General features: G+C 42.4%; 1 protein-coding gene across 4 annotated transcripts in view; it reads left to right on the top strand.

Moving 5' to 3' along the window:
- Positions 1 to 25,905, top strand: part of CRADD (CASP2 and RIPK1 domain containing adaptor with death domain) — a 204,276-nt gene that overhangs the window by 19,099 nt on the left and 159,272 nt on the right. The gene's annotated exons all lie outside the window — the stretch shown is intronic.

Genomic DNA, 25,905 nt, shown 5'->3' with positions numbered 1-25,905 from the left:
CGTGTGACCACGTAGAGCTACGTCAGCCGCTGTTTTGAGATATACTCTGGCTGTCAGATGTATACTTGGGTACATCTGAAGTTACTGAGCAATAAAGTTACTGAGCAATAAAAAAGCAATGAAGTTTTTACTCTAGGTATTGTAATAGGTTTATTAGAGAGATTTCTAGCCTGGGACTCTTTAATCATACCATGAATTCATACCTACTCTGGGTATGGTAATTTCAGTGTTGTCTTAGTTCATCAGCTTGTGGTCTGTCCAGGCACTTCCACTGTGGCTGAGTAGTGTTCACTCTGTGTCATCCTGTGTCTTAGAGAGGGGATGGTGGGTCAGCATTCAGAGCAAGACCCCTCCTTGTGCTAAGGGCAGATTCTACAGAGAGCCCAGGTTTCTATGTGTCTCCAATATGATTATCATATACTTCCTGAGGACCAACTAGATGCCAGGCACTAGGTGATAAAGATACATGAAGATCTCCAGATCAGCTGAGAAGACTCGTTCATTCATTCAACAGATATTAGTCTTGACCACGTGCCAGACATTGGGTGCTGGGTACATCGTAGTAAACAAAGCGCCTGCCCTTCTGGAGCTCACTATATTCTGTGGTCTGATGGGGACCGACAACGAGCAAGTGAATAAATAATACATCAGGTGGTGAGAGTGCTTTGAAGAACAGTGTGCGTGGTGTTGAGGAAGGGCTTTCCGTAGTATGTGGGGTGGTCAGAGAAAGCTTCTCTGATGAGAGGACGTTGAGTAGAGACCTGAATTCTTCAATAGAGTGGATACCTGGAGGAAGAGCTTTCAGATAGAGGGGACCACGAGTGCAAAGGAACTCAAGTGGAGCCCCAGTGACAGGGTGCCTAGAGCCCAGGCCCTTCTGGGAGAATAATCTTTCTCCCAGAGAGATGCTACGTCATATTGCCGGTTGTAAAGGCCCAGTCTCGACTGTTTGTCCTTGTGGTTCCCAGAATGTGAGATGTGTGCACAGCCATGATCTTGGGTGGCTCTTAAAATGATTTTAGATGATATGTGGACATGGGATTAGATCACAAGGTGAAAGAGCTATTTCCTTTTTTCTTTCTGTTTCAATCCTGATAACATCCAAGTGAAAACCTCCATTTGGTACAAGTGTTTCTGTAACATCTCTTGACACTTGCCAATTTTTCTTCGTAACAGACAGCAAAAGCTCCTCATGCTTAAAGCCTTCTGTAGACAACAGTATTTAGTTACAATTTAGTTGTTTTGCTTGTTTTTTCCCCTTGTATCAATTTGATGGTTTTATGACATTATGACATTATGGCAAGTAAAACTGTTTTCTGTTTACTTTAAAATACATTGTATTTAAGTAAAAATGAGTCAACATAAAGAAAAAGACTAAGAAAATAATAATGGTATGACAATATGGCAAAAAGTGTGCAGATGCGTGTCATGTATTTTCTCATTTGAAAAGAGCGACAGGAGTTTGGGGCAGGAAGCATCATCTGGCTGGCACAGTTGGGGCAGGAAGGCTCTGGCTCTAGTTCAAATGGAAGATAACACCATATTCAAGGTACTTTACTGTTTTGCGTATTCAGTGGATGCACAGTGGCTGGGAACTGGTTAAATTTATTAGCAGAATTGCCAGAATGACTTAATTTTAAGTTGTCTAATTTGTAAACGCATTCGCTTGCTGATGTAACAAGTCAGCAAAATGGAGACACATCCCAGTATTCCAGACTTTAAGACTGGGAGGGTGATGGTCGCAGATCATCTCATTTTTCTCTGAGAAAACGGAGTGCTAGAGAGATTAAGACAACTTGCCCATGATCACACAGCTAGTTAATGTAATTTATTGCCAGGACTGGAACCCAGGCCTCCCGACTCTGGATTTAAGACTTTTGCTATGCAGTCTTGGCTCCCTGCTGGGTTTGAAATGGAATTGTATTATGCTGTAGTGTTAATCATTGAAATTAGCCTTTAAAAAAATTGTACTAATGCTTTTTTCTTCATTTTAAGAGGAAAATTTCAAGGGCTTTTAGAGGTATACTGGGATGAGATTTTACTAAAATATTTAATTTTTATCAGTGCCAATTTTAATCATTTAAAAGGAAATTTTGATGGGTCAGTACTGCATTTTGTCAGAAGACTCCACCCCTCACCCCCCCACCCCCTTCTGCAAGGCTGACATACAGAAAGGGCAGAAGACTTTTATCAAGTATTTATGGGACTGATGAAATAATGCATCTGTTGGCAGCAAACTGCAGCTCTTTCTAGGAATAGCAAACCGTGTGACAGGTCTCTCCTCAGCAGGGATGCCTCCATATCCATCTAAAAAATGGATTTAATGTTCTTTCCTTTTAGAAATTCTCACTGTGACATTTTTTTCTCCCTCCTGTGGATGTATGGGTCGCTTGGCTACATCAATCACCCTACTGACCCTCAGGGTTGATTTAGCTCAGTGTTGTTTAACTCTGGCTTTTAAAAAAAGCTTAATGATCCTCAGGCTTCACCCCAGGCCAGTTCATGCCAAAATCTGTGGAGGTGGGGTCTGGGCACAAACACGCATACGCAGGCACAGACACCTTCCTAGGTTAATTTTGAAGTGCAGCCAGGATTGAGAACCTTGAGATCCGACCAGCAGATCGTGCACATGGCTCCTTTCTCACTTATTGCTCCCTGGGTATGGGCCTCCCAAAGCTGTGTGCTTGCTTGAAGAGTTGCTGTTGTTTTCAGGTGGGGGAAGGTGGAAGGGAGCTAGGAATAGGATGTAGAAGGATAGATAGCTTTGTTTTAAATCTGTGCTCACCATTGTTGTTAATTCTTTGAATTCCCTGAACGTTGTTGCTTAAGAAGTTTCTAGCATCGCAGACCCCATGCAGGTGTGACTCTACCACCAACATTAGACTCCATTAGCGCTCCTTGGGGATTCATAGGCTACGTGTTCACAGATCAAAACTGAAGAGAGGGTTTTGAACTATCTGGTGAATTCGGATTTGGGGGAATTCCATTCATTGTCTATTCACATTGTTTAGTAATTACAGACCATCCACAATACTGTGTGCCCTGTAGATCAAGCTATGTCCAAATGGAGACAGAACCTGCTGGAGGAGAGTGAGTTGGGTGCTGCTCTCAGCTACAGAGGGAGCTGAAGATGGCTTGAGGATGGATGAGAGGAGGAGAGACAAATGGCCAGTCGGGAAGACTGGGACTGGCTTAGTCTGTCCATCTGTGGGTTGGTCAGACAATCTGCCCACAGTTTCTGTTTATAATTAAAAATGAATTTTAAAATTTTCTGTGTCTCACCAAGAACCTCAAATAATACCAGTGAAATAATAATCATAGTATTTATCAGCAGCTTAACTTATCATGTGCCAGGCACTGTTCCAGGTCCTTTGCATTTATTAATTCATTTAATCCTGACAGTAACTTAATGAGGTAGAAGGTATTATTACCCTCATTGCACAGAGATGTGAAGTCACTTGCTCAAGGTCATACAATGTAGTTAAGCCAAATGTGCAATCTAGGCACTTTGACTTCAAAGCCTGCTGCTTCATGTCCTGTAAAGACTCTTTCTCAAAATTTGCTTTTCTCTCCTCCCGAATTCTGATAACCTGTGGCTGCTTCAGAGCCTGTTATTTACCAGCCCCCACGTTTTCCTCCCCCCCTACTCCCGGCTCTCCCAGACATGCAGCCGCAGGGTCTTTTTCTTTCCCACCTATTGTCCAAAGACTAATTTCTGGTTGGTCTCTCTCTCCCATCTCTCATTTTATCCTTTTTGGGGGTGGGGTGGGGAGGGGGAGGGTCTAATGTGAAGCCATAGGGGGTCAAGGGACAGGGCCCTTGGGTTGCTTCCATCCCACATGCAACCTTGAGAGTAAAAAAACTCAGTCTTCTTGGCTGTGATCAGGAGATGGTGTGTTGGCTCTCCTGGTCCTGGAATCAGGTCCCACTTTTCCAGCTCCTAAATCATGCTATGGAAAGTCATCAGTTCCAATAACCAGCTTTTCTGGTGGCGTGGCCTCAGAGTTTAACTGTACGTTTAGCAAGGTAGTGTTCTCTTTTCATGGGTATAGTTCAAACTTGTAGGCTGCTGTTGTAGCTAGCTGCAGGAATGTTTGCCTTTACTTAGTTTTAATAGGCAGCTGTGTTTATACTTGTTCCTCTGTTTGAGCAGTAAGGAGTATATGAATATGATTCTTTGGAGGACTTTTCCCCCAGAGGAAAAAAAGAGTACATTGTACTTTTCCAAACAGTAAATTTTAATTGAGAAGGAAATGTAACTTCTAGAAGTTTGGGGCAGGTTTTAGTCTTAGGCTTTACTTTTGTTAGCATTATAAAAGAAATCTTAACTCCTTGTGAGAAGCGCCAAGTTGACAATTCCTGGAAATGTTCATGTTCTATTTATGCTCAGCACCATAGCAGAGAGGGTGGCGACACTGTTACCAAAATAAAACTGCTGAGATGTAGTAAGTGGCAAACGAGAGCTTATGGTTTTATAACCTAAATATAAGACTTTTAAAGCATCTCTCAGTCCCACCATTTGTCCGTAAGGTATATGGGGGCTGAGTGGTAATGATGCAGTTGTTATGGAGAATTACAGAGCAAGCAGAGCACATCTGTTGGGACTTGCCCTGTTGTTAGAACTGGGGAAGGTGAGAGCCGGAAGGTACCTCAGAGACTTTACAGATGAGGGAACTAAGAGATGCGTATCAGTCAAACATGTATGTGGGCTCTTTGGTTCAACCAGTAGACCTCTTGCTAACATAAGCAAAAGTGGAAATTTCTCTAACGTGCACTGGGTAGTTCACAACTTTGAAGTAGTTGCTAAAATTTCAGGGCTCAGTAAAGGCAGGAGTCAGGCAACCCTGGGGATTTCTGGGCATTGATGACCATCTCCAGCTCAGTTCCTCCACTTTGTCTTCTCTCGACGTTCAGAGTCTGGTTGGCCTAGGCTGAGTCATGAGCCCTTCCCTTAGGACACCAGAGTCACCTGGAGTGGGGAAGGGACAGTTCCAAAAGGAAGAGGTGAAAGCTCATTCGTGCTTTGTGATACTGGGGCTGGACCCTGCAAACATTTCTCCTTTGTCAGGTGGTGCAGTGTTAGTTTTCATCAGTATCATGCCCATTCTTTTTATATTTAACAGGTTCTACATTTGTGGGCCTGGAAAGAACTGGTAGCCCTTTAAGGAAGGAGAATGTTCTACATCTTTTTTCTTTTTCTTTTTTTTTAAAAATAAATTTATTTATTTATTTATTTTTGGCTGCGTTGGGTCTTCGTTGCTGTGCACGGGCTTTCTCTAGTTGCGGTGAGCAGGGCCTACTCTTCCTTGTGGTGTGCAGGCTTCTCATTGAGGTGGCTTCTCTTGTTGTGGAGCGTGGACCCTAGGCATGCGGGCCTCAGTAGCTGTGGCACGCGGGCTCAGCAGTTGTGGCTCGCGAGCTCTAGAGCGCAGGCTCGGTAGTTGTGGCGCATGGGCTCAGTTGCTCCGCGGCACGTGGGATCCTCCCGGACCAGGGCTCAAACGCGTGTTCCCTGCATTGGCAGGTGGATTCCCAACCACTGTGCCACCAGGGAAGTCCCTGTTCTACATCTTAATATAGCAAGGCCCAGGTTGAAGGCCAGAGGTATTAGGAAGAGTAAAGGAGAACAGTTTTTGAAAGAAGATAGGTCTTCTAAAACCTTTTCAAAATCAGACGATATTGGGGGGAAAAATGGATTGAGAATGTTGAAGTAGAGAGGAGGTTAGAAGGAGAATTTGGATTGAGTTCTAGCCTAAGGGCTTTACATATATAAACTCACTTTATCCTCATAGACCTTTGAAGTAGGTACTATTACTGTCAGTAGGTAAATCGCCCAAAGTCACACAGCTCAATAGTAGCAGAGCTGAGATTTGAACACTGACAGTCTGGTCTTCCAGTCTTATTGATCACTAGGCAATTCCAGTTCTCGGTTCTGATTGGAGTCATGTGCCTTAGATTACCTGACCTGGGCTAGGCACAGCTTCTTTATTTCCTGACCCCTTTTTGCCTTGGGTCTCACCTGTGGCCAACATTTTCATGCTTTTTTTGTTGTTGTTGTTTGTTTTTTATACAGTTTACCAAATGGGAGATTAAAAGATATACCAAAGAGGATAAAAAATGTTTTTTAAGAAATGTGATTAGACAAAGATTTTAAGAGATTGACATGGCAATTTTTGTTTGTTGAGTCTTTAAATTCTTCTCTCCCCTTTCAATTTCTTTTTATTCTCAATTAGTCTCAATTTGATGGTGCCATGGGAAAATGTGCTTTTTTCAGGCCTCTCCTATTTGTTTGAGCCCTTTTATTCCTTCATGTGTCTGTCAGGATCCATTCTAGAGACAAAAACCACTAGTTATTTGAATAAGGAAAATTTAATATAAAGAATTATACACTAGTAAAAAGTTAACAATGGTTAACTACTGACAGAGGTAAAAGAGGTCTCCAAGGAATACAGGAATAGCAAGTGGAAGAAGCTACTTTTTCTAGGGCTGCAAGAGAGTACAGGTTGAAGGCGTTACGAGCTTGCACAAGGCCCCTCTCCACTCCCAAGGCTGTGGTTCAGACCTCACTGGAGGTGAGGTGACTGCCACATGAGTATGCAGCCTGCCGGTGGCCAGGGAACTAGCCGGAGGTTCCAGGCTGGAGCTGGTCTGTAGGAGCTGCCCACCAGGTTGAGAAACTTGTTAGAGAATGTGGGTAGAGCAGAGTTGATTTTCAGAAAGCAGACTGCTGAGTGGTAGAGAAATTCCCTGGATAGTGAGCACCTTTTGTTTCCCAAACACCACTGGCAGTAGTACACTTCAGGGGGGATAAAGCATCCCAAACCAGAATGAAAAGCCCCTTCCTCTGCAATGGCCTTGCAGTATCCCTCTAGTGCCCTCTACTGATGAAAACTAACACTGCACCACCTGACAAAGGAGAAATGTTTGCAGGGTCCAGCCCCAGTATCACAAAGCAGGGCAAATAGGGTGAATACATTGTATTAGCAAGAAGTAATACATTGCTAATTGGTGCACCTCATCTGTAAAAGGATGATAGTACATAAATCCCGAAGTACTTCTTAGACGCTGATTCATTCATTCATTCATTAGGCAACATTTTTTATCTACCATTGCTGGCTGTTCTGCTAAGGCTTTGAGATTATGATTGTCATTGTCTATTTTTCTTTGTTCCTCCCTGCAAAAAGAGTGCAGTCTTCTCTAAGGCAGAGGCTGTGTTTTTTTTTTTTTTTTTTTTTTTGCGGTGTGCGGGCCTCTCACTGTTGTGGCCCCTCCCGTTGCGGAGCACAGGCTCCGGACGCGCAGGCTCAGCAGCCATGGCTCACGGGCCCAGCCGCTCCACAGCATGTGGGATCTTCCCGGACCGGGGCATCGGCAGGCGGACTCCCAACCACTGCGCCACCAGGGAAGCCCAGAGGCTGTTTTTTTTTTTTTTTTTTTTTTTTTTTTTTTGCGGTACGTGGGCCTCTCACTGTTCTGGCCTCTCCCGTTGCGGAGCACAGGCTCCGGACGCACAGTCTCAGCGGCCATGGCTCACGGGCCCAGCTGCTCCGCGGCATGTGGGATCCTCCCGGACCGGGGCACGAACCCGTGTCCCCTGCATCGGCAGGCGGACTCTCAACCACTGCGCCACCAGGGAAGCCCAGAGGCTGTTTTTTTCTCTGTACTTGCAGAATCTGTCTAGCATAGTGCTAGATACATGTTAATCCTCAGGTTTATTGAATGAATGAAGGAATGACTATAAAAATGAATGTAAAGGCAGAGTAGTACCCTCAAAGAGTTTGTTTATTTTAATTTATTTTAGGTTTTTTTTGGCCGTGCCACACAGCTTGTGGGATCTTAGTTCCCTGACCAGGAATCGAACCTGGGGCCCCAGCAGTGAAAGCGCCAAATCCTAACCACTGGACTGCCAGGGAATTCCCATCAGAGAGTTTAAATTGCAACTGGGGAAAGGTAGAGGCAAGTACTTAAGTACTGATATAATACAGTATTCTGGTTATCTTTTGTTGTGTAACAAGCTACTCCAAAACTTAGTGGCTTAAAATAACAGTCCTGTATTTTACCCATGAATGTGCAGTCTGGCCAGGGCTCAGGTGGGACAGCTCATTTCTGTTTCACCCCGTGCCAATTGCGGTGGTTTACCTGGGGCTGGAGGATCCATTTCCCAGGTGGGTTGCTCACATTTCTGGTAAATTGGTGCTGCTTGTTGGTTTCTCTCCACGTAGGCCTTTCTACAGGTAGCTGGGGTTTCCTCACAGTATGGTGGTTGCGTTTCAAAGGGCAGGGAGTAGAAGCTGCTTGTTTCCTAAGTCCTGGATCCGGATACTGGCATAGTGTTGGCTTTCACTGTGTTCTTTCAGTTAAGCTGTCCCAAAGCCCAGATTCAAAGAGAGGAGATAGAGACCTCACATTTCCTGGGGGGTATGTCAATCATTTTGGGGCCTTACTGTACTTATCAGATATAGTGGTTTAAAATATGTATATTTCTTATCATAAATGGGAAATTAGCTGCCCTGTATGAAAGTGACTTGTAAATTAATAACAAATGTTATTTGATGTTGTTAATGTTTAACAAGAAAGTTTTAAAAAGTGAAAATGGATTTTCTTTCCGAATATAAAAGCAACACGTATTTGTTGTTTAAAAAAAAGCTCTAGAAAGATATCAAGAGAATGGAAATCACCCATAATCTTATTGCCCAGAGATAACCACGGTTTATAATAAATGAGTAGTGAAATGCAATATTTGGGTTTTTACCACAGGAAATTTTGTTTTAGAAGCTCTTTCTTTTCTGAGCGCTAGTCATTTTGAGAAAGTTATTGATACTAACACTGAAATCCATGGGATGCCAAATAAAGAAAAAAATTCAGATTATATGTGTGTGTGTAAAAATATATACTTTTCTTCAGAGAGTGAAACTTTCTGAATCAACCTGAAGTAGTCTTTTCACATTATTATGAAGGCTCGTTGCTATTTCAATTAGCAGAGGGTGGGTGTGGGAGCCCTGGACTTAAATGACCTTCTCCAGTGACTCTTAGGGAACTACGAGTGGTATTTTTCACTCTGCCATTTAAAGTATTTTTCTGTTTATCTTTCTGTGAGTATTCTATTTCAAAGTATTGCACTAGATTATTATATAACCTGATTTTTTCAAAGTCTCCTGTCTGTATGCTTTTAAATACTACTACATTTCTAAATCTTTCTTCTTCACTGTTTTTCCCAAACTGTTGGGCTATAGGTGATTAAGCCTTTGCCTGTGGCGTGTTAAGATATATTGATGTCCTTCAAATTGACTAGATTGGTAAATATGTTAGTGTTCTGAATTGTAGATTAGATTTTTTCCCCCTTGCTCTTGGAAAGGCATTCCGAATACCTTTTTTTTTTTTTTAAACAAATCAGTATATTTCAAAGAAACTGTTAAAACCTTTGGCAGAATAGACATATCCCATGCCCCTCACTCTTTATTACCAGGGTAATACCATAAACCATTGTAGGAGGGGCTGGATAAGTCAGAGAAAAGAGCAGGTGTGAGAAACACCAGAACTTTGCTTCCTGCATGATTTCAGCAAACACTTATTGAATATCTACTACGTGCCAGGAGTTAAACAGGTATACAAAAGTTAAGGTATAATCCCTGCCCTCAAGGTGCTCCAGATAAATGAGATGATACGTGTAAAGTACTTAGAACAGAGCCTGGCATATATTACACATTCAGTTAATGTTTGCTGAATGTTAGTAAAATTCCATAGGAGGCATACAACTAGGAAAAAATGTCTAAAAAGTCATCTTAGGGAGACAATAATGAAAATAAGGTTGAGAAGCACTGGATGGGGAAGGACTTGTTACCTGATTGGACCCTGGGCTGAGGGAGACGGAGGATTCTGGGATGACGCCCAGGTTTCTGGTTTGGACACTTATTGAAATTCACCAAGACCGGATACACAGGAGGTATGGTTGATGTACAGATTATGCTCGTTGAATTTAAACTAGTAGTGACTCACAGGTATTGGGCACTTATTGTGAGCCAGCTCCTTTAGGTGCTGTACATTTGTCAGTAGTGCGAAGTAGACACTATAATATTATTGTTCCCGTTTTAAAGATTAGGAAGCTGAGACCCAGCCCAGGGCCACATAGCATTTCCTTTAGTGAAAATGCTTGGTAAGCTTTTGGAGATGTGGGTCTAGGTTCAGGATGGAGTCCTGCTTCTACCTTTTGTTTGCTGTTTGACCTTGGGGATTATTATTATTTTTTTCTCTGAATATAATTCCTTTGTTTATAAAATAGAGCTGCCTCTTGCTCTTCTCCAAGAGTAGTTGTTCACGTTAAATGAGAGGAGATATGAACACATCTTCTAAAGCGTATGTGTATATGTAGGTAGTATTTTTTTTTTTTTTTCCGGCACGCGGGCCTCTCACTCTTGTGGCCTCTCCCGTCGCGGAGCACAGGCTCCGGACGCACAGGCTCAGCGGCCATGGCTCACGGGCCCAGCCGCTCTGCAGCATGTGGGATCTTCCCGGACCGGGGCACGAACCCGTGTCCCCTGCATCGGCAGGCGGACTCTCAACCACTGCGCCACCAGGGAAGCCCTGTAGGTAGTATTTTTAATGTTAGCTGGTACCCCACAGTAAATGCTGTTTTCTCCCTTGCTGTACTTCTTACCTTTCTCCTCTGTGTTCAGGTAGCTCCCAGGGGTGTTGGAAGGACAGAGTGAGAGCCTCCCACCCTCATCCCTCCACCATTTTTGTTGCAACTACGTCCATGTTGTCTGATTCTTCCCCATCATCCATCCCAGAAGATGACTAAGGAAGCTTTTATTTCCATGGGTTTTCATGAACCTCCTCCCATCTAAACACAGTGATTCACTTCTCAAGCTGTAGTCATTTGACTTCTGCCCCTTACAGCTGTTTTCACAGAGGTCATCGGTGACCTTTGGTTAGGTCGATTGACATTTTTCAGGTTGCCACTTGCTGTCTTGGCAGCATCTGACGTTGGGGGCCACTCTCTCATTCTTGATGTTGCCTCCTTCCTTGGTCCTGTTTTTCCTTCTGCCTCTCCATCTACTATTTCTCAACTTCTTCTTAGTCTGCTTGCCTCTTAAATGCTTGTCTTCTCCTGAGTTCTGTCACATCCTTCCTCTCCTCTCACTGGCACCATTCTTCTTGGGCAAAGCCCATCTGTACTCATGGCTCGATGACCACTTCAGTAAGAACTGCTTCTAAATCTCTGTCTCCAGCCCAAATAGATAGCTGCACCCCAGTCCTCGGTACCTTAGCTCAACATGGCCAAAATACGACCCCTCATTTCACACATCAAACTTCCTCCTCCTCAGTGATACTTATTTTTCTCCAATTCAAAAATATATTCCTATATATGGGCTTTTTTTTTTTTTTTTTTGAGTTCCCCAACCAGGGATTGAACCTGTGCCCCCTGCAGTGGAAGCATGGAGTCTTAACCACTGGACAGCCAGAGAAGTCCCAAAAGTGGGCTTTTGTTTAATTGTTATTTTATTTTATTTATTTTTAAAGCACTTATTCCAGACATCACTTCTTTCTTGAAGCTTTGCATGACCCCTTCATGGCTAGCTGAGAAACTCCTCTTCTGTGTTTCCAGAGGGCTTGGGGCATATTTCTGTTATGGCACACCCATGCTATGTTAGAGTTTTGTCCTCAAGCATACTCTGAGTTTGGTGAGGGCAAGAACTTAGTTTTACAACCTTATAGACTCAGAACCTAACATGTTGCCAGATACCTAGTGGGACCAATAAACATTACTTGAATGAGTGATCTGTGGTAGCCTTATTTGCTCCCCTCACTTCCCTCTTAATCTCTAAGTACCATAACTATTTATATTAGTTTGCTAGGGCTGCCATAATAAAATACCCAGGCCATGTGGCTTAAACAACAGAAATTTATTTTCTCACAGTTCTGCAGGCCGGAAGTCCAAGATCAAATTGTCAGCAGGTTTGTTTTCTTCTGAGGCCCCCTTGGCTTGTAGATGACTGGCCTCCTGCTGCCTCTTCACATAGTCATCCCCCGGTGTGTGTATCCCGGTGTCTCTCCGTGTGTCCTCATTTCCTCTCTTATCAGGATACCAGGCAGGTTGGATTAAGGCCACCCTAATGGCCTCATTTTAACTCAGTTACGTCTGTAAAGACTCCAAGTACAATCACAGTCTTAGGTATTAGGGGTTAGGGTTTCAACATATGAATTTTGGAGAGGCCGTTCAGCCCATAACACTATTATTTCTTTTTGAAAAACTTTATCTTAGTTTTCAGCTCATCCTGGATAGGCAGCAGATAATAACTCTTTAGTTCTTGACCCTCTGTGAAAGTGATTCTTTGGCATTTCTTAGTCGTTTCTATTTAGTGTTTGCTGAATACCAGCCATTAGCCATTCATTTTACCAAACTTAAAACAGAGTTTGTTCTGGTCCCTGTGTAGCATAAGTTCTGAACTGTCTGTCTGGGTATTAATCCATTTTATCAGCATTATTAGTAACTGTTGTAATAATGAAATCTCACTTGGGGGGTGGTGTTCCTTAACTTCCTTATTGCTGAAAATTCCAGTTGTGGAGGTACAGGTTAAGTATAGGAGTGGGTACAGCAGTCAGAACCCTTGAAGCCCAGCTCTGCCCAGGGCCAAATCATTTTAAAGATGAGGGGAATTCAAAGACTGAAGATTTGAGGCTTTCAGTATCGGCCCCTTTGAACTGATATTCCTAGGAACACTGTACAAAGTAAAAGCAAAATGCAAATCACCCCCTCCAACATGCACATATCACAGGAGACTTCTAACAACACGGCTCCTTGCCTGCTAAGAGAATAGTTTTGTGCACATAGTAAGTAGCCTTGGTTCTTCAGTTCTGGGCTCCTTCATTAATCTGCAGTTCAGCTTTCTTACAGTTTAATCTATAGCCCATCCCCTGGGCTAGTTACTAGCTGACTTCCGTTTTACCCCTTCATTTCCCACAAGTGCCCTAGAGTCTTGGCCTCCTGCTTCTTTCTTCTTTTCTCCCCTCCCCAAGTACTCCCCCGCCCCCCAGCTGTCACCTCCTTTGCTTGGGTTCCTCTCCCTCAGGCTACAGTCTCGTAATCTCTCACGGGCATCCCTTCTCCTCCTGTTTCATTCGCCTTCTGTTCCTTACTTCTTTCCTTCTCCAACGGACTTCTCCTTTGAGACACAGGCTGAACAGTTTCTAAGTTCATTTTGACTTTTCATTGCTACTTACCTTTGCTGTAAAGCAGGGGTTGGCAAACTATGGCCAAATCCTTGTGAGCCACATTCAGTCTACTCCTTGTTGTAGCATGGCCTGTGAGCTAAGCGTGGTCCTTCTATTTTTAAAGAATTGAAACAAAAACGAAACAAAAGAAGAAGAAGATTTCATGACCTGTGAAAATTATATGAAATTCAGATTTAGTGTCTATAAATAAAGTTTGCTTGGAAGGCAGCCGCGCTTGTTTGTTTATCTGTTGTCTGTGGCCGCTTTCACGCCGTGCCAGCAGAGCTGAGTAGCTGCAGTAGAGACCCTGTGGCCCGCAAAGGCTAAAAAATATTTACTCTGGGCCTTTACAGATGAAGTCTGCCCATTCTTCGTATAAAGAGTGAGAAGGGCCGGAAAATAGTCTTGCACGACAGGAATCAGCTTTGTTTACCTTTCTTTTCTTGGTGCTCACCAGAGGGCTGGATTAAAGCTAATGCTTAGTTCTAAAATTGTTTTGAGAGTCAAAACCGGAGAGGCCTTTCTTCAGGGCAGACTTTTCCTGTGAAAGTATGTCATTATCTTTGCCCTTTCTTTTGACTAAAATTTTGCCAGAAGAGATTTGTCATACCAGAGCCATTGAACCTTTTCTTTCATTTCTAAAATTGTACATAAGAGAAGAAGAGTTAGGTAAACCAAACAGATAAAACTCCTTTGTACTCTGCACATTCACACCAGGATTAAATTTCAGCTTAACGTGTATACTCACTCATGGTTTAGTCTCAAGATTTTTAAGTATTAGGGTGATGAGATAATTTTAGCATTTAAGTACTAACCACAAAAATAGTTGAGCAAGGTTTGCAGTCATGAGCATTTGCCTTTTGTTCCCATCCATTAGGTATTTTGTGTATTTTTTTTTTTTTACAACCCCCCACCTTGTCTTTGTTTTCATGTCTTTTAAAGGAAATTATCACTGACACTCAAACCTCCTGACAAGTAATGCCAAGCAAGGGTAAGAATTTCTTCCCATTCGTTCGGAGATAGCCATTGTGCTATTTCTGTCTATTATTCAGGAGTGTGGCTGTATTGGGTTTCTCAACCCCTTAAGGCGTTTGTTAACAATACATTTTGAGTGTTCACAGAGTGCTGTGGGCTCCAAAAGGTATCAGAGGATTTCATCAGAAATAGAAGGTAGAACAAGGAGTCTGTAATCGCTACCACAAGAGAGGGGTGACATGTATGTGAAATTCTGAACATTTAACAGGAGGCTACAAAGAAAGACCAATGGATGGAGGTCCACCAGAGCATGCAACACGAAGGCATGGTCTCAGTGGGGTGGGGAGGATAAAGTAGGAAGTGCTTCTAGGGTGACACTGGGTTTTATGGAATGTAGTCATTGCTTACCCGGGAAGAAGCCAGTCCAGACAGAGTAGATGCTGAGTACTTTCTCCTAGACATCTTCTCAGGGTGCCTTGCTGGATCATCAAACCCATCATGTTGCAAATGGAACGAATTTTTCCCGATAAATCCAGCTCCTCCTCCTGCCTTTAGTCTTCTCATTCATGTCATTTTTGTTTTCTGAGTTATATACCTGCCCTCTTTACAAAGTAGGTTCTTGAATGAGTGGGTTCTGTGAGGGGAAGGACAGCACATAGATTGTTTGGTTCAAAGGAAGAATTGATATATTTTTTTAAAAAGAGAGAGAGAGACAGGTGAGAGAGAGAAGATGCGTTGGTGGATGCTCTTGTTTTCTAAGGATTGGATTTGGGCTCGATAGGGTAGTGGAGTGAGGCTGGAGTGTGAGGAAACTGGCCTAGGGAGAGAGAAGAACTCTCCCAACTCCCATCTTCCAGGGCTGACTTCAGTAACTGCCCCATATCTTCCTGATTTCCCCAGATTTTAGTTGAGATTAGAGACTTGCGTTGCATTACTCATCGTAACTAAGAAAATCCTTCCTGAGTTGGCTTCACGTTGGTGCAGCTGTTAGGTCCTGATAGTGATAGGCTTTGACGGGGGACTGAAAATCCCACATTCGAGGTGGCATCCAACTGTGGCTCTACCTGACATGACTCTGCAGTTTCCCTTGTGAAAGGGAAATGTCTCCACCTGTTCTTTGACTCCTTTTCATGGTCTTCTTGCCTCCAGGCTTCCCTCCAGGCTTCTTAGAGCATGGTTCACACTGTCCCACTGTTCCTTCCACCCTTCCTGTACACTCTACGAAACAAACAAGCAAGCAAAAACCCCACAGCCCTTTTCAGGCCAGCACACCGTATAGGTGCTGTGGTGGCCTGCGAATGGGAATGCAGCTGTTGGTCTTTGGCATTATTGATGGTTCTCTGCAGGGCCATGAGAGCAGTGGTCCTGGACAAATAGGATAAACTCTCCCACTCCGAGGTCACTGGTTTTTCCGCACTCTGGGCCATTCAGATTTGGTAAGCTCCATTCTGATTCATTCCACAAAGGCTTAAATCATTTACATTGTTTTGTTCAACTCACTCAGGAAAGGAAAGCATAGACATTTTAATTGTTTTACTACAGTGTTTCACACCTGCTACAGACTCCCACAGCCAGACAAATGCAGATCTTGGCTGCAAGGTTGCTGACTGCATGCTGTGTTCTTGAGGGCAGAAGTGAAAACCGCCCAGGACAAAACAGCAGTTTCCCTTTAGAAGGTGAAGGAGAGCAGAACAGGCTGCCCCCAGATGTGCTCCTTTGGCATGTGGATTATTTTGAGCTGAAGAGAATCAAGGCCCAGCAGACTGAAGAAGAACTTTTAGCTCTCCCTTAACTATCTACAAGAATTTAGACAGGGGGCCTGGCCCAGAAAGAGAGCTATTACCAGAGATAACTTTTTATCAGAATGACCTTATCTGTTTGGCAGGGCAAATATCTATTTACCGAACATCTGGTCTTCTTATTGTCCTGAGAACTACTCTCTTCCCCTTTGAAGCCCCAGACTCCTAGCCCATTCTTTAGCTCAGGAATCTATATAAGGCTCAATCTCCCTGCTCACCCTTGGGTCTCATATTTTTATGGGGCTCCAGTACATGTAAAATTAAATTTCTTTTTCTGCTGCTAATCTGTCTTAGGTCAATTTAATTATTAGGCCAGCCAAAGAACCTAGAAAGGAAGAAGGAAAATTTTTTCCTCCCCTGCAAAAGTAAGAAAACAGGTACCATGAAGGAAAGAGGTGCCAATTAGGTATTGCTTTTTTTTTCCATATAAGATCCTTTTAATTTAAAGAACATTTGAAACAACAAGGATTTACTGTATAGCACATGGAACTATATTCAATATATTGTAATAACTTACAATGGAAAAGAATCTGAAGCTGTACACCTGAAACTAACACAGTATTGTAAATCAACTATAGTTTAATTTAAAAAAAGAACTTCTGAGTAATTGAGAATATAATCAAAAGGACTAGAAATCAGGTGATCTAGGCCCAGATGTTTCTTGTTTCCTACTAGTTCTGTGTCCTTAGACAAGATTTAAAAAAGAAAAAGCTTTTTACTTTGAAATAATTTAAGACAAGTGCAGTAAAACAGTTCCCAGGTACCCTACACTCAGTCCCCATTCCCCTCCCACCCCACAATGAAAATATCTTACATAACCATAGTCCATTGCCAAAACCAGGAAACTGACATTGATTTAATACTATTAAATACATTATTGGGATAGTTTTTACGTGTACTCTGCGTGTGTGTGTGCAGCTCTATGAAATTATGTCACATGTGTAGATTCGTGTGTGCTTTTGGTTTTTTGTGTGTGTGTGGTATGCGGGCCTCTCACTGTTGTGGCCCCTCCCGTTGCAGAGCCCAGGCTCCGGACGCGCAGGCTCAGTGGCCATGGCTCACTGGCCCAGCCGCTTCACGGCATGTGGGATCTTCCCGGACCGGGGCATGAACCCATGTCCCCTGCATCGGCAGGTGGACTCTCAACCACTGTGCCACCAGGGAAGCCATGCTTTTGGTTTTTAATGCACTCTTATCTTGAAATTATTTTGAGCCTTTGTGTAAATAATTAATAGTAGCAAAATAGCAAAACTGGAAATTATTAATTTGGAAATCTGAATTTAACACTCTTAATTAAAAGACTTCTGGATTAGGAAGTAGAAGGTCAGGTTCTAATTCCATCTCTCCAACTGGAGAAGAAATGAGGGAGCTATACCAAACAGAAATCTTGATTCCTGTGGTTCCAGCCAGGCACGTAGAACTCATCCTTCTTTCATCTTGCGCTGCACCAACCGTCCTCCCCAGTGTCTATCCCATGAGCAGGGCTTCTAAAATATCCCCCACATCTGTCTGCTAGTCTCCTTCCCTTGCCTGGATGACTGCAGTAGCCTCACATGGACTCCCTGTACAATCCATTTTCCATACAGCAGCCACAACCATCTTTTAAAAATACAAACCAGATTATGTTGTTGCTCTGCGTAAATCCTCCTCCAGTGGCTTCCCATTGCCCCGAGAATCCAATCGGAGCTCCTGCCCAGAGCCATGAGGCCACTGTGGTGGGCTGCTCCCATCCCATTGACGTTCTCCTGCCTTATCACTGTGCTACAGCCCCGCAGGCCTCCGTTGTCTGTCCAGTTGGCCACCATAGTCCTCCTTGTGGGCTTTGTTCTAGCTCTTCCCTCGGTCGGTTATGCCCAGCTCCTAGTTTTGCTGTGAACTAGCCCCTTCTGGACACTTATTTAGGTGTCAGTCCAAATTAGACACCTCCCAAGTCACTTTCTATCATATCATCATCCTGCTTTATCTCCTCCATAGCATCTAACATAATCTGAAACTAACCTCTGCACTTGATTGGACTTGTTTTTACTTGACTAGTGAGTTACCCTTCCTTCAACTGTAAGCTCCTTGAGAAGTGGGGTTGCAGTAACTGTTTGGTTCACGCTCCATCCCAGAGCCAAGGACAGTGCCTGCCCCATACATAGAAGGCATCAGTAATTATTTTTTGAGTAGGTGCATTAAAGCACCAGGTAATCACAGAGGTTCTTGAAATTGAAAAAAATTAATTAAGTGAAATAATTTGATGCTTAAGATTATTAATTTTTAGGGCTTCCCTGGTGGCGCAGTGGTTGAGAGTCTGCCTGCTGATGCAGGGGACACGGGTTTGTGCCCCAGTCCGGGAAGATCCCACATGCTGCGGAGTGGCTGGGCCCGTGAGCCATGGCTGCTGAGCCTGTGCGTCCGGAGCCTGTGCTCCGCAACGAGAGAGGCCACAACAGTGAGAGGCCCGTGTACTGCAAAAAAAAAAAAAAAAAAAAAGATTATTAATTTTTTCCCATATTTAGGACTCTGAGAACATTGTGATTAAATTCCTGTATACTATGGATTCCCTTTTGTGTGCCCATGTGTTAGTAAGAGGTCTTTTGCGGAGGCAGGACCATTTCAAATGGGAAAGAGAAGTCCTCTGTACCCTGGTGATAGGTTCCTGTTTGCCTGAACATGTCAGACAGACCACCTTAGTGCTTTTAAGTGGTAAAGTTGAAATTCCCCCCATTCACTTCCCCCCCATCAGCTGAGCTTTTGCATTGAGAGACCATTGAGCAGGTTTTCATACAGAAGGTGCAAGAAACTTAGTATCATGTGGTTTGGCATTTAGTCAGACTTGCTTTCATTATTTAGTTTAGGTTGAACACATCCCTTTTCTTTTGAATTTAACATGTAAGAAAAGCTCCCAGAACTGGAAGACATGGAGCTGCTGATGTTCTGACTTAAATGGAAAGAACAGAATTTATGTCCTCTGCTTCATTTTTTAAATTCTTAAATTTTAAGAATTTAAGAAAAGAATTTAAGAAAAATTTAAATTCTTAAATTTTAAGAATTTAAGAAAAATCATTTCTTAAATTCCTGTTTAGCTTCCATTTTATTGATTGTCAGAGCCACATAACCAAAATGTCACTCTATTTACTTTTGATGGTGTTACCAGCCACTTGTGCCATTTAAGCGGTTTTAGAAATGTAATGTAGTATAGGAATATAAATACATATGTTTTTAGACATGTGTTATGCTGAATTAGTGATTTACTGCTGCTGCAGGAATGGTTTTTGTGTGAAAGAAATGGTTAGTCTTTCACTGACTGTTCTTACCAGAGGTTAATACATTTTATCTTCTCTGATTAAATTCTCGAGTTCTCTTTAGAAAAATGCATGTACCCATATAGCTTCCAGTGACATAAATGTTGATCTTTTGGTTCCTTTTGTTATGTTTTTATTGTTGTTACTGCTAATGAATTAATTTCCAAGCAAATATATACTTGTAAATCTGGAAGATGATATTTTTCTCTTAAAAGCATTTTGCCATTTTCACATTGTTATGCCCCTAGCTTATAGGGTATTTTCTTGATAAGACATTTTCTTCTGTGGATTTTTTTAAAATGGTGTAGTCATAGGGAGTGTGATCATATTATGAAAAATGTGAGTGATAGAATATGATTAGATGTACTTCAAAGTCATAGTCTATGTGAAAAATTGATGCTTTAAAGCATTTATGACCAAAATTTGTTCTTTTGGGGTTACCCTCTCCCCCCCTCCTCAGGTGCTCTTAATGTTTCTATATTTTTTTGGTGAACCAAGCATGACTTGAAGAAGGTAGTTGGGGGAGGGAGGAGTTGGAGGGGTATAAAATGAGCAGGCTGCTTTCCCAGGAGCCTCTCACTTGCAGGGTCTGAAATGACTGCTTTTGGGGAGAAGTGATATTCACACTGAGGGAGGTAAAAATGCCTGCCCATTTTGAGGAGCTTTTGCTTTCATAATAGAACTTCATTGTACAAACAAAAGGATGTTTTAAAGGAGAGGACCATTTGCAATTGAGTGTTTTCCATTCAGGTAGCATCTGACAGAGAATAATTTTCAGAGATTTTTAGTATTGCATGCAATCATAGCTTAGCAGTTGGATCTTATTAATTTTTTTTTGGCTGCACGGCACAGCTTTCGTGATCTTAGTTCCCCGGACCAGGAATCGAACCTGGACTCCCTGCAGTGGAAGCGTGGAGTCCTAACTGCTGGACCACCAGGGAATTCCCGGTGGAAATGTACACATTTCATTTCTGTTTTAAGTCCCACCCATGCTTTTTAAGTAGTGTAGTAAACTGTTTTCTTACCTGCAGGGTGACTGAGTGAAACTATGTATAATTTGCCCAATAGTAATTCTGCGATCTGTATAGTCCAATGTATGCTATGGCTTTTGCACTGGATAACTTTCAGATGACTTTTGTTTTGGCCTGCAATCTTATTAGTAAGATTGATTCAGGGTACTCATTCAAAGCCACCTAATTTGTCTTCCTCATGTCCTAAGAATCAAATCTCTGAGCAGAGCAGCCGCTGGATACAGGACAAACCTTGGACTGTGTGTATCTGTCATTTTAAAAAACGATTGGGGGAGAGACACTCTGTAAGTAGTGATGTTCTATGATGATTTTTTTTTTTTTAATAAAAAAACGATTGCTGTCTAACAAACTACCCCAAAACTTGGCAGGTTCAAACAACCATTTTATTTTGAAGGTTAGGGATTCAGGAAGGGCTCAGCTGGGTGGTTTGTCTTTGATCCATGTGCTGTCAGTTGAGGTGGTTGGAGCTGGAGGATCTGCTTCTCAGATGCCTTTTTCACTCATATGTCTGGTTCTGGGGTCGGGATGGCTGATGGTCGATGCTGGCTCTTGGCAGGGGGCTCAGTTGGGAGCTGTTAGTCTGAACACTGCCACATGCTTCTCCATGTGCTTGGGTTACTCACAACATGGCAGCTGGGTTTTTAGAGGGAGCATTCCCAAAAGGTGTGGGTGGAAACTTTAAGGCTCAAGGCTTCTTATCACATAGCCCTGTAAGTCCCAGAACACCACTTTCTCTGCATTTTATTGGTCGAGTAAGTCACTAAGACTGACTCAAAGTGAGACTCAAAGTGAGGGGAATTATCCTCCACCTTTCAGTGGGAGAAGAAGCAAAGAATTTGAAGCCAAGTTTAATGGCTGATGATGGAATCACATCAGGATAGCATTTATTTAATCGCAATTTATGCCTCTCGTAAGGTTCAAGTGGCTTAAAGTACAAATACTAATAAGTAGTTTCATGTACTGGTACCCCCATTCCAAGTGGGGGCACCAATTAAACACCATCTCTGAGGTCCTCCATTCCAGTCATGTAGTGCCCTAAAAGTGGCATGACTGTAATCTCATCTCATAATATCTAGAAAGATGTCAGTCCTCTGAGTCATTGTGCAAACTAGTTTGTCGAAAGAGTTCAAAGGAATCATAGATCTTACAGCTGGAAGGGACTCTAAGGGATTACATCATCATTATCACCTTCCAAAGAGATTTATTGAGCTCTACTGGGTGCCAGGCCCTGGGAATGCAGAGGCGAATATGACAGAATTCTTGCCCTTGAGACATAGTTGAGAAAATAGGACTGATACGTAAGAGATGAATAGAAATTCATAGACTGAGTGGCAAATACAAGTACAGGTGAAATGTGTACAGAAAGAGAAGTGATCAGTAGAGGCTGTCGGGTCTGGGAAAAGATGTAAAGAGAAAGGCTCCTCATCACAATGAAACATAAAACCCATTACCTGCAAGTCCCTACGTGACCTGGGTCCCTGCTTCCTCTCAGCTCCTTTTCTGCCTCTTTTTTCCTCACTCACTGGCCTCCTTCCTTGAATATGCAGACATTTCAGGACCTCTGCATTTGCTTGTTTCTCTATCTGGAATGCTCTTTCCCCAGATATTCTCATGGCTTCTTTTCTCACTGCAATCAGATCTCTGGTCAGATATGCCCTCCTCAAGCCTTCCCTGACTACTTACCCTGTCTACTTTCTACCCTTCATCACCATTTATCTCCATGAAGGCAGGGCCATTGTCTGCCTTGTTCATTATTGTGTCCTCAGCAACAAGAAGAGTGCCCGGCAAATAACTGGTGCCCAGTAAAAAATGGTTGGATGAATAAATGGGGAAGTGAATGTAGAACCTTGAAACAGGGGAAGGATTTAGCAAAGTGAAGAACAGATCATGTTGCTGGCTGCCTGCAAGGTAGAGTGAAAGAGAAATGAAAGTGTACATGGTACATTCATAAATTATCTGTTTCAATACCCTGACATCAGGGGTCATGGTTTTATAACCTTGGGTCCTTCATACTACCTTCTTCCTAGCTCTATGTGATAAGCACTAAATTAGGGTTTACACAGGGAGTGATTCATTCAGACTAGAGTGGCTGGGTCATACATGGCCTCAGTTGTAGGAGAACTTGCCATTCCTGAAAAATACTCTGTACTATACCACTTCTTTGTCTTTACTCCTGTTCATATTTCTATCTGAAATATCCCATGTTTTGTTGTGATGTTGAAATTCCACGTGAGTGATCCATTTCCTCCATTGTACTTAATATTTACATGACTTGATTATAACATAAGGACATTCTGCTTCAACTGGATGTATTTGTGTACATGTATTTCTTTCATTTGAATTCAAACTCTTAGAGGGCAGAGCCTGGGTCTAATTCATCTTTTATTTACCTATACAGTACATAAGAGATTCTTAATAAAAATGTGTTAAATTTAATTAAATATGAGAAATGAGTGTACTTCAGCTTCTAATGTAAAACAAATGTGTATGCCTAGAAATCAGAAGAGGCAATGCTAAATTCCCAAGGAAACAAAGCAATAATAAAGTATCTTCATGCATGGATTTTCCTGGTCTATTGGATCTGTTTAGCTTCCTCATATTGCATTCATGATTTGCAAAGGGTCTGTAAAATCAACAACTTACACATTTTATTTCGGTTATCTCTTGCTGCATAACATACCATCCTAAAATGTAGTGGCTTAAAACAGTAACAGTTTATTATTTCTCACAATTTTGTGGGTTGGCCAGGCTCAGCTGGGTGGTTGTTTTGCTCCATGTGGTATTGGCTACTGTCATCAATATAGCATATGCTTTTGGTTTTGGAGCTTGGCTGGGACTTGAATGTGCAAGGCACCTTTACTCACATGTCTTGTTTTAGCTGTAAACAGGAACAACTTTGCTCTCCTCAATAAGGCCTCATTTCCTCTGGTATCTAGACCAGCCTCCTTAGAGCACGGTGGCTGGATTCCAAGCGTGTCAAAATGGAGGTTGTCACTTCTCTTGAGGCCTAGATCTGGACCTGGCACAGCATCACTTTCACCACATTTTGTTGCTCAAAATGAGTCACAAATTCAGAGGGAGGGGAAGTAAATGTCACCTCTCGATGGAGTGGGGATCATGCACATTCAGGGATGGGAGGAATTATTAATGGCAGTGTTTACAGACTATATACATCAGCATGCTTAGATATTCATTAATATTATCTTTTCAATGAGAATTAGAACATTTTTAGTAGCGTCTCAGGCCTTTGAGTATTATTTGAACCCTTTGGCTTTGATTTTTGAATGGTTTCTAGAGAGAAGTGCTGTGAACATTTTGGGCATAATTCAGTAGCAGCTGAAGATGATCATTGACTGTGTTGACCTTGTTTTTTGCTCTCCTTGCCATTTATATTGTGTTGTACATGTTCCCTTCATTTGTGTGGAAGTTGGAATCACAAGCCAAGAGATCTGAAGGGTGGTCCCGAACTCTTCTCTGGTTCTCAGTGTAACTTAGAGCAGGTGACTCCAGCAGCAGGACAGGTAAGCACAGGCCACAAAGCAAAAGGAAACAAGCCAGTTTGCTCTCGGCTGATATTATAATGTGAACAGATGGCAGAGGGAAACTTGAATTACTCAGCTGCTGTTTGGCCTCCATCTTCTCTGCCCTAACTGGTTTCTGTGATTCTGTTCTTCCCACATAGCAACCAGAGATCTTTAAAAAATGTAAATCAAATCATGTCATTCTCCTGCTTAAAACCCCCCAGTGGGTTTCCATTGTACTTGTAATAAAATACAGACTCATCATAAATTGGCTCCTGTTCCCACCTCAGCTTCCCCTCCTATGACTCTTCCCCCCTCTTTATGGTTTAGCCACATTTTGTTTTTTTCTGTTCCTGGAGCCCCCCAGGTTTATCCTGCCAGGTTCATCCCATCTTAGGTCCTTTACACTTGCTGTTGTTCCCTCTCTCTGGAACACTGTTCCTCTAGATCCCTGTGCGGCTGGCTCTAGATGACCTCAGAGAGACCTGTCATGACTCCCAGACTATAGTAGTGCACCAGGCATTCTCCCTCACAATTTCTCTGTTCTGTTCTTTCTAGAACTGAACCCGTTTCTCAATTTTCACGTGTATAAAAGTGGGGTTGATAATAACAGAACATACTTCATAAAGCTGTTAGGGGGATTCAATTAGTTAATATTTAGAAGGCTGCCTGGCACATGATATGCTCTCAAGTGTGAGCTGTATTACTATGTCACTCTTTACTACCTGCTCACTTATTTGCTTGTTTATTATCTTTCACCCAGCACTAGATTGTCAGCTCTTTGCAAGCAGGGACTGGTTTTGCCTGTCTTGTTCATGTCCCATTTGTATTCCCATTCTGCTGGCATATACAGTAGATCTTCAATACGTACCTGTAAAATGTAAGAGACTTCTTAGTTGCTCAAAATGAGTGTAAGATTTTTGATCCAGAAGAATTGTATTCCAGGACACTGAAGAAACTTGGGGATAATTAATTATTGTTTTATCTTTATGGAATTTTGAAGAGTGGAGAAATATCACAATTATGAATGAAGGTAGATGCAATCCTGAGTTTCAATAGTGAGGAATATGGTTTCAAAAACCATAGACTGAGGGTTGGGAGGAATTGGGAGACTGGGATTGACACATATACATTACTGATACTATGTATAAAATAGACAACTGATGGGAACATACTGTATAGCACAGGGAACCCTACCTAATGCACTGTGGTAACCTAAATGGGAGGGAAGCCCAGAAGGGAGGGAGTATCTGTATGTGCATGGCTATGCATTTTGTTGTGCAGTGGAGGCTAATACAACATTGTAAAGCGACCATACTCCAAGAAAAATTAAAAAACAAAAACAAACAAAACAAACGGAACCCCCCCCCCATAGACTGAGAGGGAGCCTCATGCTGTTTGTGGGTAGAGTTCTAGAATGGATTATTGAAAGGATGGTTTGTGAATGCTTAGAACAGTGCTGCTTCGTGGGAAAGTGGGGCACCCTTAGAGAAAGAGACCTAGAAAAATAAATTGTGTTCTTTTCAGGTCGCCACTTAGTTTGGTGGCAGAATCAAAATGAGAATAAAGACCCCCTGATTCTGTTCCAAGGGTGTTTTCAAACTGGGATCTTAGAGCTCCTCAAATTCCATACACCATAGAGTCTTTTTGCATGTTTTTATTTTGAGGATTAGCTGGAAAAAAAAAACCACTTTTGAAGACATTTTCTCAGTTGGGGAACATTGACCCCTGGAAGTTAAAGGACATAGTCTCAGAGGTCCATGAGATTTAATTCCGCTCCCCACTCCTTTAAAAGAGATCTGTGCAGTACTCTAGATTAAGAAACTCGGCATTGTGATGTTTTGCCAGTTTATCTGAGTAACCGAACAGTGCATGTTGTCCATGTACAGAAAACAACACGTTCTTCCATTAGACCTGTGTTGTCCTGTACGGCAGCCTCCCATGTGTGGCTTTTGAACAGTGAAACTGTGGCTGCTTCAAACGGATATGTCCTGCAGTGGAAAGTGCATTCTAGATTTCAAAGACTTAGTACCAAAAAAAAGGGTAAAATATTTCATAATTATTTACTTTATTTTGAGTA

Source organism: Globicephala melas, chromosome 10 (genome assembly GCF_963455315.2).
Source record: "Globicephala melas chromosome 10, mGloMel1.2, whole genome shotgun sequence".
Taxonomy (NCBI): domain Eukaryota; kingdom Metazoa; phylum Chordata; class Mammalia; order Artiodactyla; family Delphinidae; genus Globicephala; species Globicephala melas.
This window is presented reverse-complemented; position numbering and strand designations above follow the sequence as displayed.